At 40.9% G+C, this 16,608-nt stretch overlaps 1 protein-coding gene across 1 annotated transcript in view; it reads right to left on the bottom strand.

Annotated features, from left to right (window-relative positions):
* Window positions 1-13,175, bottom strand: part of PHYHIPL (phytanoyl-CoA 2-hydroxylase interacting protein like) — an 85,015-nt gene extending 71,840 nt beyond the window's left edge. The window contains exon 1 of the mRNA XM_045291630.1: window positions 13,006-13,175. The gene's annotated coding sequence lies outside the window, so the exon portion shown is untranslated. The remainder of the gene's footprint in view (window positions 1-13,005) is intronic.
* Window positions 13,176-16,608: the final 3,433 nt, after the last annotated feature.

The raw sequence follows: 16,608 nt of genomic DNA, 5'->3' as shown, positions 1-16,608 counted from the left end.
ATCACTGAAGACAAAATGGGTGCATAGGAAATGTGGTGAAGAAAGCTAATGGTGCCTAGATAAAAAAAGATACAGCATCTGGGGTCTTAAAGGCTTGAAGACAAGCAAGCGGCCAACTAGCTGAGACACAACAAAGTCCACATGAAAGAAGTACACCCGCCTGTGTGATCATGAGGTGTCAATGGGATCGAGTATCAGGCATCAAAGACCCAGAAAAAAAATCATATCAATGTGAATGAGGGGGAGTACAGTGTGGAGACCCAAAGCCCACCTATATTCAATTGGACATCCCCTTACAGAAAGGTCACAAGGAAGAGATGAGCCAGTCAGGGTGCAACATAGCACTGATGAAACTTTCCTTTAGTTCTTTAATGCGTCCTCCCCCCAGTATCATAATCCCAAAACTACTTTACAAATCCAGCTAGACCAGACCATGTACATGAGTACAGATAAGAGCGGGAAACACAGGGAATCCAGGACAGGGAAACAGCTCGCAACCAATAATGAGAGTGGTGATGCCAGGAGGGGAAGGGGAAGGTGGGAGGAGAGAGGGGGGAACCGATCACAATGATCTACATATAATCCCCTCCCTGGGGGACGAACAACAGAAAAGTGGGTGAAGAGAGACATCGGTCAGTGTAAAACATGAAAAATAATAACATAAATTATCAACTGTTCGTGAGGGTAAGAGAGAGGGGGAAGGAGGGGGGAAATGAGAGCTGATACCAAGGGATAAATTTGAAAGAAAATGTTTTGAAAATGATGATGACAACAAATGTACAAATGTGCTTGACACTATGTATGTATGTATGTATGTATGTATTGTGATAAGGGCTGTATGAGCTCCCAATAAAATAATTCAAAAAAGGGGGATCTTGTTAGTGATTCAAAGAACATAAACAATTTATCAATCGAATTCAACTGGTACATTTTGTTTGCATCTTGGTATAGTGAAGTGATTTACTTGACATGACTCTTCTAGCAATAATCTTTGTTACTCCCACCAAACTACTGGGTGGGACTATGTAAATTGGGTCTATTCCCTATTTTCTTAATAGCTCTAGGTAAGAAAAGGTGGGGGGAGATACTGATAGGATTATGTGAGTTAGTTGTAATTGTGGTTTTCATGATTAATTGTGATCATAAAAACATGGGTCTCTAACATGGAGACTAGTACATTTTGCCATCCTACTTCATATTTTAAACTGAAAGACTCCAAAAAATGCAAGCCTCGAGTTGCAATACTGAAAGATTGTATGGGCAAAATATTGAATGATGCAGGAAGCACCCAAAGAAGACAGAAAGCACACAGAGTCACTGGACCAGAAAGAAGTTGTTGACCTCCCACCGTTTCAGGAGGCAGCACAGGAGCCAGAAGCAATGGTGCTGAAGGATCTCCATACAAGCTGCACTGAAAGCAGGAGCCCCCCACCAGGCTCCAGGGGTGGATGGGATTTTGACTGAAGTGTTCAGCAAGCTGACAAAGGGCTGAAAGCACTCACTCATCTATGTTAGGAAATTTGGAACCAACTGACTGAAAGAGACCCACCTTTGTACCCATTTCAAAGAAAGGTGCCCCAACAGAATGCTCAAACTATAGAACAATCTCTGATATTCTAAGCGAGTAAAATTGTACTGATCAACATCCACCCAGAGGTGTAGCAGTACATTGGCAGGGAGCTGCCGGAGGCTCAGGCAGGATTCCGAAGAGGATGTGGCACAAAGGCTATCCTTGGTAATGTCAAATGAATCTCGGCCCAAGGCCAAGAATACGAGAAAGATGTTTACTGGTGTTTTACGGGCTATGCCAAGACATTCAACTGTGTGGAATTTAAAAAACAACAACAAAAAAACAAAAAATATGTATAATTTTGAGAAGAATGGAACTTCCAGAACACTTCACTGCATTCATGCCAAAATTGTACATGGATCAAGAGACAGTGGTATGAACAGAACCAGGGAATACGACTTGGATTAAAATAAAGAAATGTGTGTGACAAGGTTGCATCCTGTCACCACACTTACTCGATCTGTATGCTGAGAAAATCACCAGAGAAAGGGCTTATAGCAAGGAGGAGGCATCAGGATAACAACGTGCCATATGCAGGTGACACAGCCCTGTTTGCTGAATGAAAGTGAGGAAAGATTGAAGCACTTGCTGACAAAGATCAAGAATTGCAGCCTTCAGGGGTAGGAAAAGAGGAAGGACCAGACTCCAGCTGGCAGGGGGTGGTGGGGACAGCGGGGTTGGGGGGGAGGACAATGACTAAAAATGCTTCGGGAGACCCTAGGTTGGGGATGTGCCTGTAATGGTATACACCAAATGGGCCACATTGACTCAGGCTTCTTGTGTATCCTGGGGAATGCTGGGACATTGAATGCTGGAACTTCAAGGCTCACAACATGCTCCAGAGGCTGAATCAGTGAGATCTGATGTGGAAATTCCATTGGGTGAGCAGTACCCTACCCAAGACACACTTGTAACCTGAGAACTTAATTCAGAAAATACATAGTATCTGAGGAAACAGAAGCTAGTGGCACCAAGACTGTTGAACTGTTGGGAGGCTGACAAACATGGTCTCGCTCCCTCAATGCCCTATATGATGTATTAAGACATATATTATTCTGGCAAACCTGTGACTGACATTCTCAGTGCTTGTTACTATAAATTTCCCTGACAATTACCTCCCATTGTTTGTATAAATATCGTCCAGCCACAAAAGGACTGATTCTATACAAATGACTAATTTAGGTACTGGGATATGGAGTTAGGCTACATGGGCCCAAGATCCCTCTCTCAAAGGAGGCTTTAAAAAAATTAGTACCAAGGATTAATCAAAGACAATATTAAAAGAAGATTGTTAGGCCCCACAAGAATAATTGACAAGACTCTCTACCATAAATTAACAAGGAGGTTTTAATAGGGAGCCAAAGGCAGATACAAAACAAATAAACAACATTGGGCTCACACTAAATCTTAGCTCCAAATTAAGCACAACTAGTTTTTACACCATGGCCCTGCTGGATACTCACCCTTAGGAAGGGCCAGAAGATATGCAGCCTATAGCAAAGTGTGGCAAAGAAGTTAGATGGTGCCCGGCTATCATATAAAATAGTTCCTGGGGTCTTAAAGGCTTACCTCCAAACAAGCAGGGCATCTAAGTGAGATGTCAACTAAGTCCACATGGAAGAAGCACACCATCATCAGTCACCAAAATATTGTAAATAATATAATCTGAAGTCAAAGGAGGAATTAATGTCAGAGGCTAAAGTGTGAGACTCTGGTGTGCAGAAAGTGACGGTTGACAGTGGGAGTCCAAGATCCATTTATGGAACTACACAGGAAACACACCTCCAGTGAACGGCCTCTATCCACAATTGAGGGATGGGAAGAAACAGAGGGTACTGAAGAGATTGAGTATAGAAGATCAAAGGCATAAATCTGACTTGAACAGTTAAAATTTTGTCAATTGATTCCCCACTCTGATGCACATTGGACCTGATCTGGGTTTCAATATTTTTCGTATTTTGTTTTGTTTTTTAGCTTGTTCATTTTAAGGTGTCTCTCAGAGGCGTTATGACATTGGCGTCGCCCTCTTGAAGTTGTGTTATATGTGTTTGTTGTTTTGGGTATATAAAACCCAGGATTGATCTTATAGGGACAGCAAGAAGAAGGATTTCGGGGGGTGGGAGGTTTGCAGTGGTGGTGGTATTTGTAAAAGGAAGATGATGTCAAGGAGTCCAGGAAGAAAAAGAATGCTTGGAAACTGATTGTGGTAGCAATTTTATGGTTCTGCTTGACGTGATTGAACTATGGATTGATGATATATATTTATTAACTCCTGATTAATTATAAATAAATAGATCAGGAAACCACAGAAGAATCTCAAGGAGAGAGGTGGCATGATTTGGCTTACGTTTTGAGATGGCTGCTCTGGCTGTTGTGTGAGGAGTAGTCTGTAGAGTCAAGAGTGGAAGGCCAGAGACCCATTCATCCGATGAGAGATGAGGGTGGCTTGGCGTAAGGAGGTGATGATTGAAGTGGTGAGAAGTGGAACGATTGGAGGGATATTTAAAAGTTAAAACTGAAAGGATCTATGCTCTTCACCAGGGTGATGGAAGAACTGAAGTTAAAAGTCTTTAGCCAGTGGAAGCTAAGACTAAAAACAAACTAAGGTTAAAAGCAAACAAACAAACAACACTTAGTTCTGTGAGTGAGTTTTGACTCACAGGAACTCTAGGGATTGCAGATCAGAATGGTCCCATGAGGTTTGCGAGACTGTGATCTTTTAGAAGCAGCTTGCCAGGACTTTCTTCTGAGGCATCTCTGGGTGGGTATGAACCACCGCCATTCTTTGCCAGTACTCTAGCACTTAACCATTTGCACCATCCAGGACCCCGTAATCAAGTTCCAAAGGCACCACTTATGACAGGTAATAATGGCAGCTCTCCAAAGACTGCTCAGTGTCTTGTTCTGGGGTTTCGTGTCATAGGGTGAATGGCCAAAGTGTTTCCTCTTCTGTCTTTTTGTGCATGTAATTGAAATGATGGAATGTCTACTAGTTCTTTTTGGTAGAGTAGAGTAAGAGGCAGTTGTGTTAATAGAATAAGGGAATACTGCATGGCTTACAATCAAGGAAGGTGTGTGTCAGGGTTGTATCCTCTCACCATAATTATCCAATCTGTATGCTGAGCAAGTCATCAGAGTAGCTGGATAATATGAAAAAGGACATGGCATCAGGATTGGAGGGAGGCTCATTAACTCCCTGTGGTATGCAGATGACACAACCTTGCTTGCTGAAATGGAGGAGGACTTGATGCACTTGCTGATGAAGATTGAGGATTGCAGCCTTCAGTATTGACTACAACTTAATGTAAAGAAAGCCAGATTCTCACATCATGATAGATGGAGAAAGGTTGTTGAGGATTTTGTCTTGCATGTCGCAGGACCTAGCAGCATGTCCTCCTGTTGTGCCTCCGGCCACCGTGAGTCAGATCATAGCAACAGTAATTTAAGTTTCATTGATTTTAATAATCATATGATAAATGTAACCTTTTGTTACACAAATATATAAACTGTTCCATGTATATAGATTCATGCAACTTCCATTGTAGTTAATATGCAGAATTATTTTATCATCTCCAAACCTCCCTGGTGTTATGCTTTTATAATCAGCTCCACATCACACATACTTTCTGACAGTCATTGATATGTCACCCCTTACTGGGGTTTTACCTTTTCAAAAAGTCATATAAATAAAACTATAAATTATGTATATTCTTCCACTCAGAAAAAAAAAAGGATTGCAGCCTTCAGTATGGATTAAAACTCAATATAATGAAAAACAAAATCCTCACCACTGGACCAATACGTAATATCATGATAAATGCAGAAAGATTGAAGTTGTCAACAATTTTGTCTTGCTTGGATCCACGATCAATGCTCATGGAAGCAGTAGTCAAGAGAGATGATTTGCATTAGGTAAATCCGCTACACAAGACCTCTTTAGAGCACTGAAAAGCAAAGGTGTTACTCTGCGCAGTAGGGTGCGCCTGATCCAAATCATTGTCTTTTCAATCGCCTCAGATGCATGTAAAAGTTGGACACTGAATAAAGAAGACCAAAGAAGAATGGATGCATTTGAATTGTGGTCCCGAAGAAGAATGTCTAAAGTACTACAGACTGCCAAAAACACAAACTAATCTGTTTAGGGATATGCATGACCAGAATGCTCCTTAGAAGCAAGGATGGCAAGGCTTCATCTTCCACACTTTGGACATATGGTCAGAAGAGACCAGTCCTGGAGAAAGACATCATGTTTGGTAAAACAGAGGGGCAGTGAGAGAGGACGGCTCTCAAGGATGGACTGAAACCACGGCTCCAACAATGGGTTCAAGCCTGGGAACAATAGTGAGGACGGTGTGGAATGGGGTATTTCATTCAGTTATGCATAAGGTCCCTGTGCATAATTGTATATCACCTTGAAAATAATATAAAAATGTAGGGGTGGTATTCAAACTGTCAAGCAGGCTACAGCCTGATGATGCCTCCTTGTGGGCATGACCTTCTCATGAGGAGGCTCCAGGGAACCTCCTCTTCTCTCGCTGCCTTGACTTTCCTGTTTGCTGACGCAGCGAGCTGCTGCAGCACTGCTGTAGTTCCACTAACACTGGATCCACATGACTTTGCACCCACCAGCTTGTGACGTGATACCCTGCATTCTGCATCACTTCATGTGACTGTGTGAGTAAAAAGAGGGACATATGGACTATTATCAGACTTATGGACTTGAGTTAGGCTGGGCTGGTGATGTTTTCTCCATGGATAATTACTTCTTGATATAAAGTGCTCTCTACTACCTATATGAGTGCTACTGGATTGGTTTCTCTAGTCAATCTGGCCTAACACATTCGCTATGGGCACAAATCAACTTGAGGGCACCTAACATCACCAACAACAATTCTTTGTATGAAATGAACCATTTCAGAAGCAGGAAGTTGGGGAGTGGAGTGTAGCTATCCAAAGGTGAATATCTTGCATGCTGAACCCTTTCCATCTAGGACACGGAAAGCTGTGATGCCAGGGAAATGAGAAAGAGCGGAAGCTGCAGGACTAAGAGCAAGCGTATAATACCTCACACCGGGCCTCCCAGCCCACGGTGTGAATAAAGCCGAGTGCCTTCAAGGAAGAGGCTTATGTGAGAGCTACGTTCTCTGATCCACAGGGAGAGAACCAAGCACCTTTGGGTCAAATAGCATGCCCTGTGAAGCATTTATTGGCAATGCTGAAAGAGTTTTTAACACTTGCCCAAGCAGAGCAGAGGCCAAGGGAACTTGTAACAAAGAGGCTAAGGACCACAGAGGGAGAGGCCTGCAGGTATGGCTGAACAGAAGTGTTCCTGTTTAGAAGAAATGGATTTATGATGCTAAATTGTAACTTGTTAACTCCCCTAAATAATCATGAGTATGTATGTTCTGTGTGGTGACTGCAATGAATTATTGAGCAAAGCAGAGAGGTACAGAATTGCCTTTGGAAAAGCAGTTGCTTTGAGAATTGTTCAAGAAGGCGGGAGGGGGGAGGCAGGAATAACCTCCACTTCCTTGGCATCAGCCTGGTGCTGATCCCCAAAAGGAAATCATTCTCACTCACACCTGGCTAAGAAAACCAATTATACAAAGAAACAACCCAGACACATTGTAACCCTGACCAAATATTAGATACCACGTGCTGCTACACTTTATTAAACCAGTTCCAACTCCTATCAACCCGATATACAACAGAACAAGGTACTGCTGGGTCTTACACCATCCTCTACGAGAAAGTAGGAAAGATTAAAGAGCAGAACAAATTTAAAATGGGTCAAAAGGGGTAACAAATGACAAGGTATTAGATTTCAATGTAACCGGTTCTGCAACAGTACACTTGCCCTTGCACTCTCTGTGGTAGCAAGGCTATTATATGCCTGGTCCATGGTGAGAGTGGATTCACTAGCAGCTCAACCTACGTGTGTTTCCCCTTCACTTTTTTTTTGTTTGTAATGAAACAACTTTAACATGAGTCAAAAAGGAGATCAGATGATTAAGTACTACATTTTAACCTAACTACATGAGCCATAATCAAGTTTACAATGCTGTCTGGTAGCAAGGCTATTTGCATCCTTGGTCCATGGTCAGAGGGGATTAACTGAAGGCTTAATCGATGTAGGGATGCTGCAAATGGATTTGGGGTTTCCACTATCATTCATAAGCTTTGTATACTAGGAGTTTAAAATTTTGGCTCTAATATAATTCCCTCCCTTGAATTTGGATTTTATTATTTGTAATCCTTGGATCACACAGACTGGTGTGTTTCTTCCATGCGTATTTAGTTGAGACCTCATTTAGTTGGCTGCTTGTTTGAAGACAGGCCTTTAAAACCCCAGGCACTATTCTTTTTTTATTCGGGCACCATCTGGTTTCTTCACCACACTTTGCTGTGGCAACCATATTTGCAGTGATCTCTTCACCTTTCATCCTTCTTTGATACTCCCTGCTTCATTCAATATTTTGACCAAGAATTATTTCATAATGAAACTCTAGGTTTGAATTTCTTTTTCACTTCCTCCAACTTGAGAAATGCCCGGATTGTCCTTCCCTTTTCTTTTCTAACTCCAGGTCTGTGCATATGTCACCATAATGCTTTGTTTTGTCTTCTCCGATGCCCTTTGACATCTTTTGCTAAGCTCTATTCATTTTTTTTCTTCTATTCACTTTAGCTACTCCACATTCAAGAGCAAGTTTCAGAGTCTCTTTTTACATACATTTTAGTATTTTCTTCCTTTCCTGTCTTTTGAATGACCTTTCGCTTTCTTCATGCACGATCTCCTTCACATCATCCCACAATTCATCAGGTCTTCTGTAATTAGTGCTCACATCTCAACTCTATTCTTGAGATGGTCCCTAATGTCAGGTGCAATGTAATCAAAGTAACATTTTGTTCTCAAGGGCTTGTTTCAGTTTATAAATATATAATTTTATTATATATGATAATAATATTGTGGTTACTTTTTAGGTTTTCTTGTGTTCCAAATAAAAATAAGAGTTATTAAAAATTAAACTAAAATATGTCTATTAACATTTTATTATATTTTTTTCATACCATAAAAGATAAGCATGAATTGACTAAAATGCTGCCTGACATTGGAAGTAAGATAATCTCATATTTGGAGCTTGCATGGGGTACAAATAAAAAAGGTGACCTGGATATATTACATTATTCTCTCTATAATTATCTAAATTTGATATTTTTCTTACCAAGTTTGAAGGATAACCCACAAATATAATATCAGAATTACATGTAATTTTCACTGCTCCAGTAGTGCTGTGGAATAAATGTTAACCTGCTGACTGCAAGGTTAATGGTTCAAATCCATATATTGCATAACAGGAAGATAAGGATGTCATCTTCTGTAAACATTTACAGTCTTGGAAAACCTGTAAAGGTTAATTATGCATTTGAATTGGCTTGATGGTAGTGAGTTTGGCTTTAGATTTTTGTAAGACCTCAACAGAAGCTAATGTGAGACAAGCTGCTGACCATTCTAGTGCTAATTCAGACTGACTTCATGAATGTAGCTTCCAGGACAAAAGAATGTATTGTCACATTGTAATATTACACCTCATTGGACTGTTTCTTTACTTCAGTATCTCTCAGTGTGAGAGATGTTGGGGAAAAGAGATGTTGGAGATGTGTGAGCTTAACAGCAAAGGCTTTGAAAGTCATTTCAAAAGAATCAAAATGATTCTATCCTGGAAAAAAGAGAGAATGTATTTAGAACCACGCTTATATTTACTGTATGTTACTGCAAAAGAAAAACTAGTGCTATTGGGTAGAAGCCATAAAGAGGAAACATGTATCTCAATACAAGCAAAATCTCAGAGGTCCAAAAATAGACTGCTTCTTAAAGTGCTGTGTGCCCTGTACAGTTAAGTGTTTGGGCATATAGAGGTTAACCATCTGCCAGGCATGCTATATATAGGAGAGCTGATTGAATGAGATGTTAGGCAAAGCAACTTCTAAGCTTCCTTTCTCTTGACTATCCTGATTCTAAATTTACTCATAGAAAATTACTTGATAGGAAATGCTCCCAACCACAGTAGGTTTAGTTTCCAAAGACGATTGCCACTATACCCCCCCAACATTCGGTGCACTCTTTTGCAAGGAGGCCATGTTCCTCACCCATCGAGGAGTGAAGCCTCTTTCCCTGCTGCTTAAATCTGGCAATCTCTGTAACTGCTTTGAAAATCAGAAGGTGGTGAAAAATGAGGCTGTGTAACTTCTAAGGCTGGGAGTTAACAGCTATTGAGTGTCTGCTTCCTCTTCCTTAAAGCCCTGAACCACCGTGTAAAGAGCTTCCTGTACCATACTGGACACCCCATGAAAAGTGAGAGAGATGTTCAGTCAGTCTCCAATGGTTCCTAGTCTCTAATCATTCCAGGCTGAGCCGCTAGACATGTTAGTACCACCATACTGTTTCCATATTTCAATTGATCCTAGTTTTCAGCTGACCCATCAGCTTCAGGCAGTGACCAGAGTGAGCCCAGTTGGTGCCACAGGGAGAAGAGTTGCCATCCTATTGAATTTGGTCCAAATTCCTGATTCATAAGATCAAGAGCAAGTGAAATGGTTGTCATAAGTTATTAACTTTGGACTAATTTGTTATACATAAATAAATAGCCTGCAATACACAAAAGAGTTTTGACTTCTACAAGTCTTCAACTATTACTTAAAACTGGTTTAGGCACCACAGAAATAGAAGTACACAGATGAACACAATTTATATGCTACACCAATAAGGGCTTATTTCACCTTCCAATAAACGAAGATAGGTGACAATTGGAGAAAGGACCATAGGGATGAATTCAAAGACACTCTGCAAGGACTGACTGGTTTGATTTGCATAAGTGAGACAGTTACTAACTGGGTTATACTCAGCTCTTAACACAGTAACACGGAGCACAAGTGGTAGAGAGACATGACGTTAAAGTAACTGCAGTACAGTGAAGGGCTTAATTTGGAGTTTCTAGTCATAATCTTTGATTTCCATCACACAACATTTTCCTGATGGATCTAGGTAAAAGAGGAGGGGACAGGGAGGAGATTCCATTATGAATGCTTGGTAACCAGATTCCTTGTGATCGCCATCCTGCCCGGAGGAAATGAGCCATCACCGAAGAAAGGCTGAGGGATCTTATCACCGATATGAGAGAAGAGCCAGAAATGGAACACATCCTTTGGAACCCGAGATCCCTGTACATGGAACTTCCTTGATCTAAAAGACAGCCGGGACCAGAGAAGTGGCAAAAGAGCAGCCTCTACAGAACCAGGAGCCGGAGCATGTGACAAGCAGTGGGCTTTCCAACCCACAGAGCGAGTCAATCGGAGTGCTGTGAGGCAGGAGGCTGGCTTGTGGAGTAGGGTGTCTTTGGGCACTTCAATGAGGGAGCTGAACTTGCAGTCTGAGTGGATTAAGGTTTACAGTAGAGTGTCATGCCCTTTGGGTATTGGCATCCCTAAAAAAAAAAGTTTTATACTATTTCATCAGCAGGGCAGCATTTTATCAGGCCAGGTTGAGGACCAGAGAGAGGCCAGCAAACACTGCTTGCGAGCCCAGCAAACACTGTCCTGACTAAATAATTGTACCCTGAACATTTTTCACATAAATTATAAACTGTTAACTGTCCTAATAAACCCCATACTTGTGTGCACTGCCTGAGAATCCTGTGTAGTCATTGCATGGAAACCAGGTAAAAAAGTAGAGAGTACTGTGGGAGACAGAGCAATCGTATTCTCTTTCCAACCTGCTAAGCTGTGGAGTGGCAGCATTGTTACCTTTTTCTTTCTTTCCCCTTTTTTTTCCCCAAAGAGAAAGATGTAAGTAGTAAATCATATGTGAGGTACAGAGAAATTTCCACGGACAAAAATCCACTTTCCCATGCTTGGGGAACCATGACCACGTGTTCCTTCCATTTCGTCTACTCCCACCATTACTTCCTGATGTATATAGTACACCGTGTTGGACGTTCTGCCTTAATGGTGGTGATCATCATCAACATCATCATCACCATTTCAGGAGGGAACATCAGAATGGAAAATAATGAACTCAAAGGAAGAAGACCTGGATGTCAACAAAGTGGTGAAGCCAAGGAAGAAGAAAAGAAGTAGACAATATAGAGAAAGAAGAAAACCTATTGAAGTTGTCAGGATTGCATCTTACTTGGGTGGACCATTAACAGCCATGGAGGCCACTCTGTATAATCCGCACAATCAAATGATGTACAGCACTGGTCAAATCTCCTGCAAAAGGCCTCTTTCATTGTGAAAAAGGAAAGAAAGGAGTGTATTGACCATGAAAATATGACCTGCAAAGCATTCTGCTGTTTATTAAGCACTTTTATGTGCTTTTTCTATTTAATTTTTCTAACACTCGCTAATGATTTTATTATTCACATTATATAGATGAGGCAATGAGACTCAAAAGAAATGACATGTCATTTTTTTCTATTAAAAATATTTACTGAAAGCCCACTCTGTGCCAAGCAGTATTTAAAGTGTTGGAAACATAATTGTTAAAATAGGATTGTGATATCTGCCCTTATAACTTACAGCCCAGTGGAGAAGAGAGGCATTATTCAAACAATGACCCCCAAAATGTAAAACTGTCATGAATTTAAGAACATAGAAAGGAGAAAGGATTCATTTTGGAAATGTTGATGACAATATATGTACAAGTGTGCTTAATACTATTGAATGATGGATTGTTAAAAAATGTGTAAGAGCCCTCAATAAAATGATTAATAAAAAAGAGGTATTAAAAACAAAATGAAAAGAACATCGTGCTGTGAGAACACAGAATAAAATACTCTGATCGACTTACATTATTCAGATTATCAGTGTCTAGACACATTCCACATGTACAGTATGGATGCCCTGGTTAATTGCCTGGTTGCTCAGCCCAAATGCCAGCAGTTCAACCCACCACTTGCTCTGTGGGAGAAGGACATGGCAATCCTATTGATAGCTGTATCACAATTGTTTTTCACCTGAATATCTTTGTATCAAACTAAGTCTACGATCATCCACTTGATTGTGATTCATCATGATACTACAGGACAGAAGAGAGCCGCTCCTTAGGATTTCCATGACTGACTGTTGATCTAGACTGAAGCAGACTTTTTGTGGGACAGCTGCTGGGTTGAACTGTCAGCCTCAAGGTTAGCATCCCAAGGTCTAACCCACTGCTCTGCCAAGGGAATAAACAAGCGGTTTTGGGCAATTCTTATATTTTTTTAATGAAGTTTTTCAAGCTAAAACCTTACTTCATTTTTGCATGCAACTGTCTAGTTCTGTAATGTCCTTTATCGATTGGATCAGGAGTCTATACACTGTAGTCTTTAGCCAACAGCCTAACAAGGTCACTTGTTTAAAAAGCCTATTGTGCACAAGAGAAGTTCACCACCACTTACCTGCACAGCTCTGACAGTGTGGCTCACAGCGTGGCGGCCACTGGATGCTTAGTGTGCACCTTGCCTCCCTTGGGCTTCCCTTTCCCTCCACTTCTCATAGCAAATGTTAACGCCATTCACCACCAGAGAGAAGGGCCTGCCATCAGACGTGCGCTAGACTCAACCATTGCAGCTCTAGAACAAAAACACACAATATAACCATTGAATGTTAGTACTTCTACCCTGAGGACATTAAATCTAAATGAGCCATCTTCTCAAATAACCCAAATCGTTTCAGATTGTTAATTCATTAATCCTCCTAAGAACGCTTGGCCAAGTTTGATAAGGGTAAACAGGAAACTAAACTACAGAGGATTGAATTGAGGCATTCTACCTTCCCCAAATAGAACAGGGACCAGAGGTGTGAAGCTCCCTTTTGTACTATGTGCTTAATACAAGGGCTTCTGAAAGAAATGGTCAATGGTGACCTTCCCTCGACATAGGGGTTTTCACTCTAATTGCTAACTAACCTCTGTTTGTTTCTCGATATTCCACTTTATATTTGGAAATCTTCATATCTATGTATCTTGGGCAAACCTCATTTAGTCTCCAAAATGTTGCAGTTTTGGACTATAATTCTTTTGTTTTAAATATTTTAAATATATTTTATGTATATTCTCACATGCCAATGTTTGAGCATACATTTCAACACTACGCTCTTTTCAGTAGATCCTGTCTGAAAAATAACTTGTCTCCTCCTATCCTCTGGTCTCCATCTAGTGAATTCTTATTTTCTTTAAATACAAATCTAGACTATCATATAATGCTAGGGATTTTAAAGAGATCAAAGCAAAGAGGCACATTTCCATAGAAAGAGACGCACAGAGGCAGGTGATTGACTGTCAACTTCTGCTCCTTCATAGGGTGCCGCCTTCCGAATACCCGAGGGTCGCTCAAACACAAGCTCTGATCTTAAATTCAAATAACGTGCCTATAAAGAATAGCTGGAACCTGCATCTTTTATTTGGTGCTTGAACTTAATTTTGATAAAACTAAGGAAATTAATCACATCCTTCCTCAAGTTCTAATGTGAACTACAACAACAAAATAAAACAAAGCCACCGTACTATCCAAGTGTGAGTCCAAATATGAGACTTCTGTCCAAGGCAAAACCGAGTACTCTCAATTTTAAGTTAATGGACTAGGTGCTGCTCCATTAATTTTCACCTTCCTCAGGATTATTTTCTCTCTCGTAACCTGTACCCTATGTCTTTGTCATCTATATCTATGTCTTTAGCCATATCTTTAACTCTTTCCCTCCTAGATTAAGTGTTCTCATCTAGATAGCTATCTACTTTCCTCAGGAAAGCTTGTTTCAGCTTCGTTAGTTTGAAATAAAAAGCATGGTTTATTACTGATGGCAAAAGTAGTTCACAAAAATACATACGCATGGACACGTTTGGTTGAATAATTGGAAAATACCTAAAATCAAGAAATAGAAATTTTAAAATTGCTCAGAACTCTACCACTCAGGGATGCTATTAATGCCGTAAGGTAATTTCTTCTATTCTGTTTTTTTTTGCACCTTTTCCTACTCAAAGCCGGAACTCTCCATCTTTGACTCGGTGTTTCTCAAAACGAGTGATACTGTGCCTTCAGACTGCACAAGCAGGTCCAAAGAAATGAACTCATCACCACGGAGTCCATTCAGATGCCCGGCGACACTCTAGGGCAGGGAGAACTGCCCCTGTGGGTGCCTAAGACTGTAACTCATTGTGAGACCACAAAGCCACGTCTTTCTCCCTCAAGACTAGCGCATGCAAACTTCTGACCTTGTAGTTAGCAGACTGATCTGAAACCCACTTTGCCCTCAGAGTTTCAATAGCCTCATACGCATGTGAAAGTTGGACATTGAATAAGAAAGGCCAAAGAAAAATTGATGCATTTGATCTATAGTGCTGGCCAATAATGTTGACTACACCACGGATTGCCAAAATAACCAACGGTTCTGTCTTGAAAGAAGTACAACCAGAATGTTTCCTCGAGGCAAGGAGGGGGAGACTTCATCTTACATACTTTGGACATGTGATCAGAATAGACCAGTCCCTGGGAAAGGGCATGACGCTTGTTAAAGTGGAAGGGCAAGGAAAAAGAGGGAGGCCCCAAACTAGATGGATGGACACAGTGACTACAATGGCTCAAGCATAGGACCACATTGTGATGGCGCAGGCTCGGGCTGTTTCTTTCTGTTGTCTATAGGGTCACTTTGTCAGAACGGACTCAGTAGTACCTAAAGACAATATCTTAAAATGCTTTTATGCTAATTTCTTTCTTTCTTAATAAGCTTTTTAATGTGAACTCGTAGGAACTATAGTGGCACAGTTAGTTACATGTTGGGTTAGCAACCCAACATGTACAACAAACAAGGTTAGTGGTTCAAGCCCACCTGTCACTCCTCAGGAGAAAGATGAGGCTTTCTGTTCCTATTATGATTTACAGCCCGAGAAACCAGCAGAGACAGTTCGATTCAGTCCTACAAAGTCACTATGAAACAGAGTTGACTCGATGCCGGTGAGAGTTAAATGTGAATTGGGTAAACGTTTCTACAGGTGATCAGTTTTCCATTTAACAGTTCGTAAACATTTTTTCCTCATTTCTTTGATTGCAGTTCTCAGAATGTAACATCACTCACCTTACTTCCTCTCTATATTTCCTATTTCTATTCCTTCTTCCTTAGCCCATCCTACCTTCTGAATTTGGGGCAAATGCTCATTGAAGGATATTCTCACATGATGTAGAATATTGTCATGTTGACAAGTTTCGTGATTTTTTTTTCCCCTTCCACCACTTGAAAAGTTGAGGACCAGTGTTTTTTGGCCACCATTGATTTACTTGAGAAGTAAAAAACAGTGTTACCCTTCATTTTATAGGTAATTTTCCTCTGGCTGCTCCTGACCTTCTCCTTCCTGTTGGAAGTGATCAATAACTCTCTGTCTCTCTTTCACACACACACACACACACACACACACACACACACACACACAGAAAAGAAAAACTCTTGCTTTCCAGTTTCTCATCCTACATTTTGTCTTCTGGTTCTTCAGTCCAGAAAGACTGGGTGCTTTTCATCTGTTTTATTCTATTTTATTTAAATCATTTTATTGGGGGCTCTTACAGCTCTTATAATATCCATACATCAAATGTGTCAAGCATATTTGTACATATGTTGCCATCATCATTTTCTAAGCATTTACTCTCTATTTAGGCCCTTGGTATCAGCTCATCTTCTCCCCCTCCCCCACCACCACCTTCATGATCCTTTAATAAATTATAAATTATTATTGTTTCCATATATTACACTGACAGCTGTCTCTCTTCACCCAAATTTCTGTTGTTCATCCCCCTGGGGTGGGGTTGCGTGGGGATTATGCGTTGATCATTGTGGTCAATTCTCCCTTCCTCCCCTCCTTCTCCCAGCTTCTCCCTACCCTTCTGGTATGGCTACTCCCATTTCTGTGTGTTGTGAGCTCTTGTCGGTACCACTGTGCATGCTCTGGTCTAGCCAGAACTGAAAGGCAGGACTGGGGTCATGATTGTGGGGGTGAGGAAGCCTCAAGGAAGCAG

Source organism: Echinops telfairi, unplaced genomic scaffold (genome assembly GCF_000313985.2).
Source record: "Echinops telfairi isolate 266 unplaced genomic scaffold, ASM31398v2 ScPeMD7_70;HRSCAF=299, whole genome shotgun sequence".
NCBI classification, from domain to species: Eukaryota; Metazoa; Chordata; class Mammalia; order Afrosoricida; family Tenrecidae; genus Echinops; species Echinops telfairi.
The sequence above is the reverse complement of the archived record's forward strand: the minus strand, read 5'-3'. Positions and strand labels throughout refer to the sequence as shown.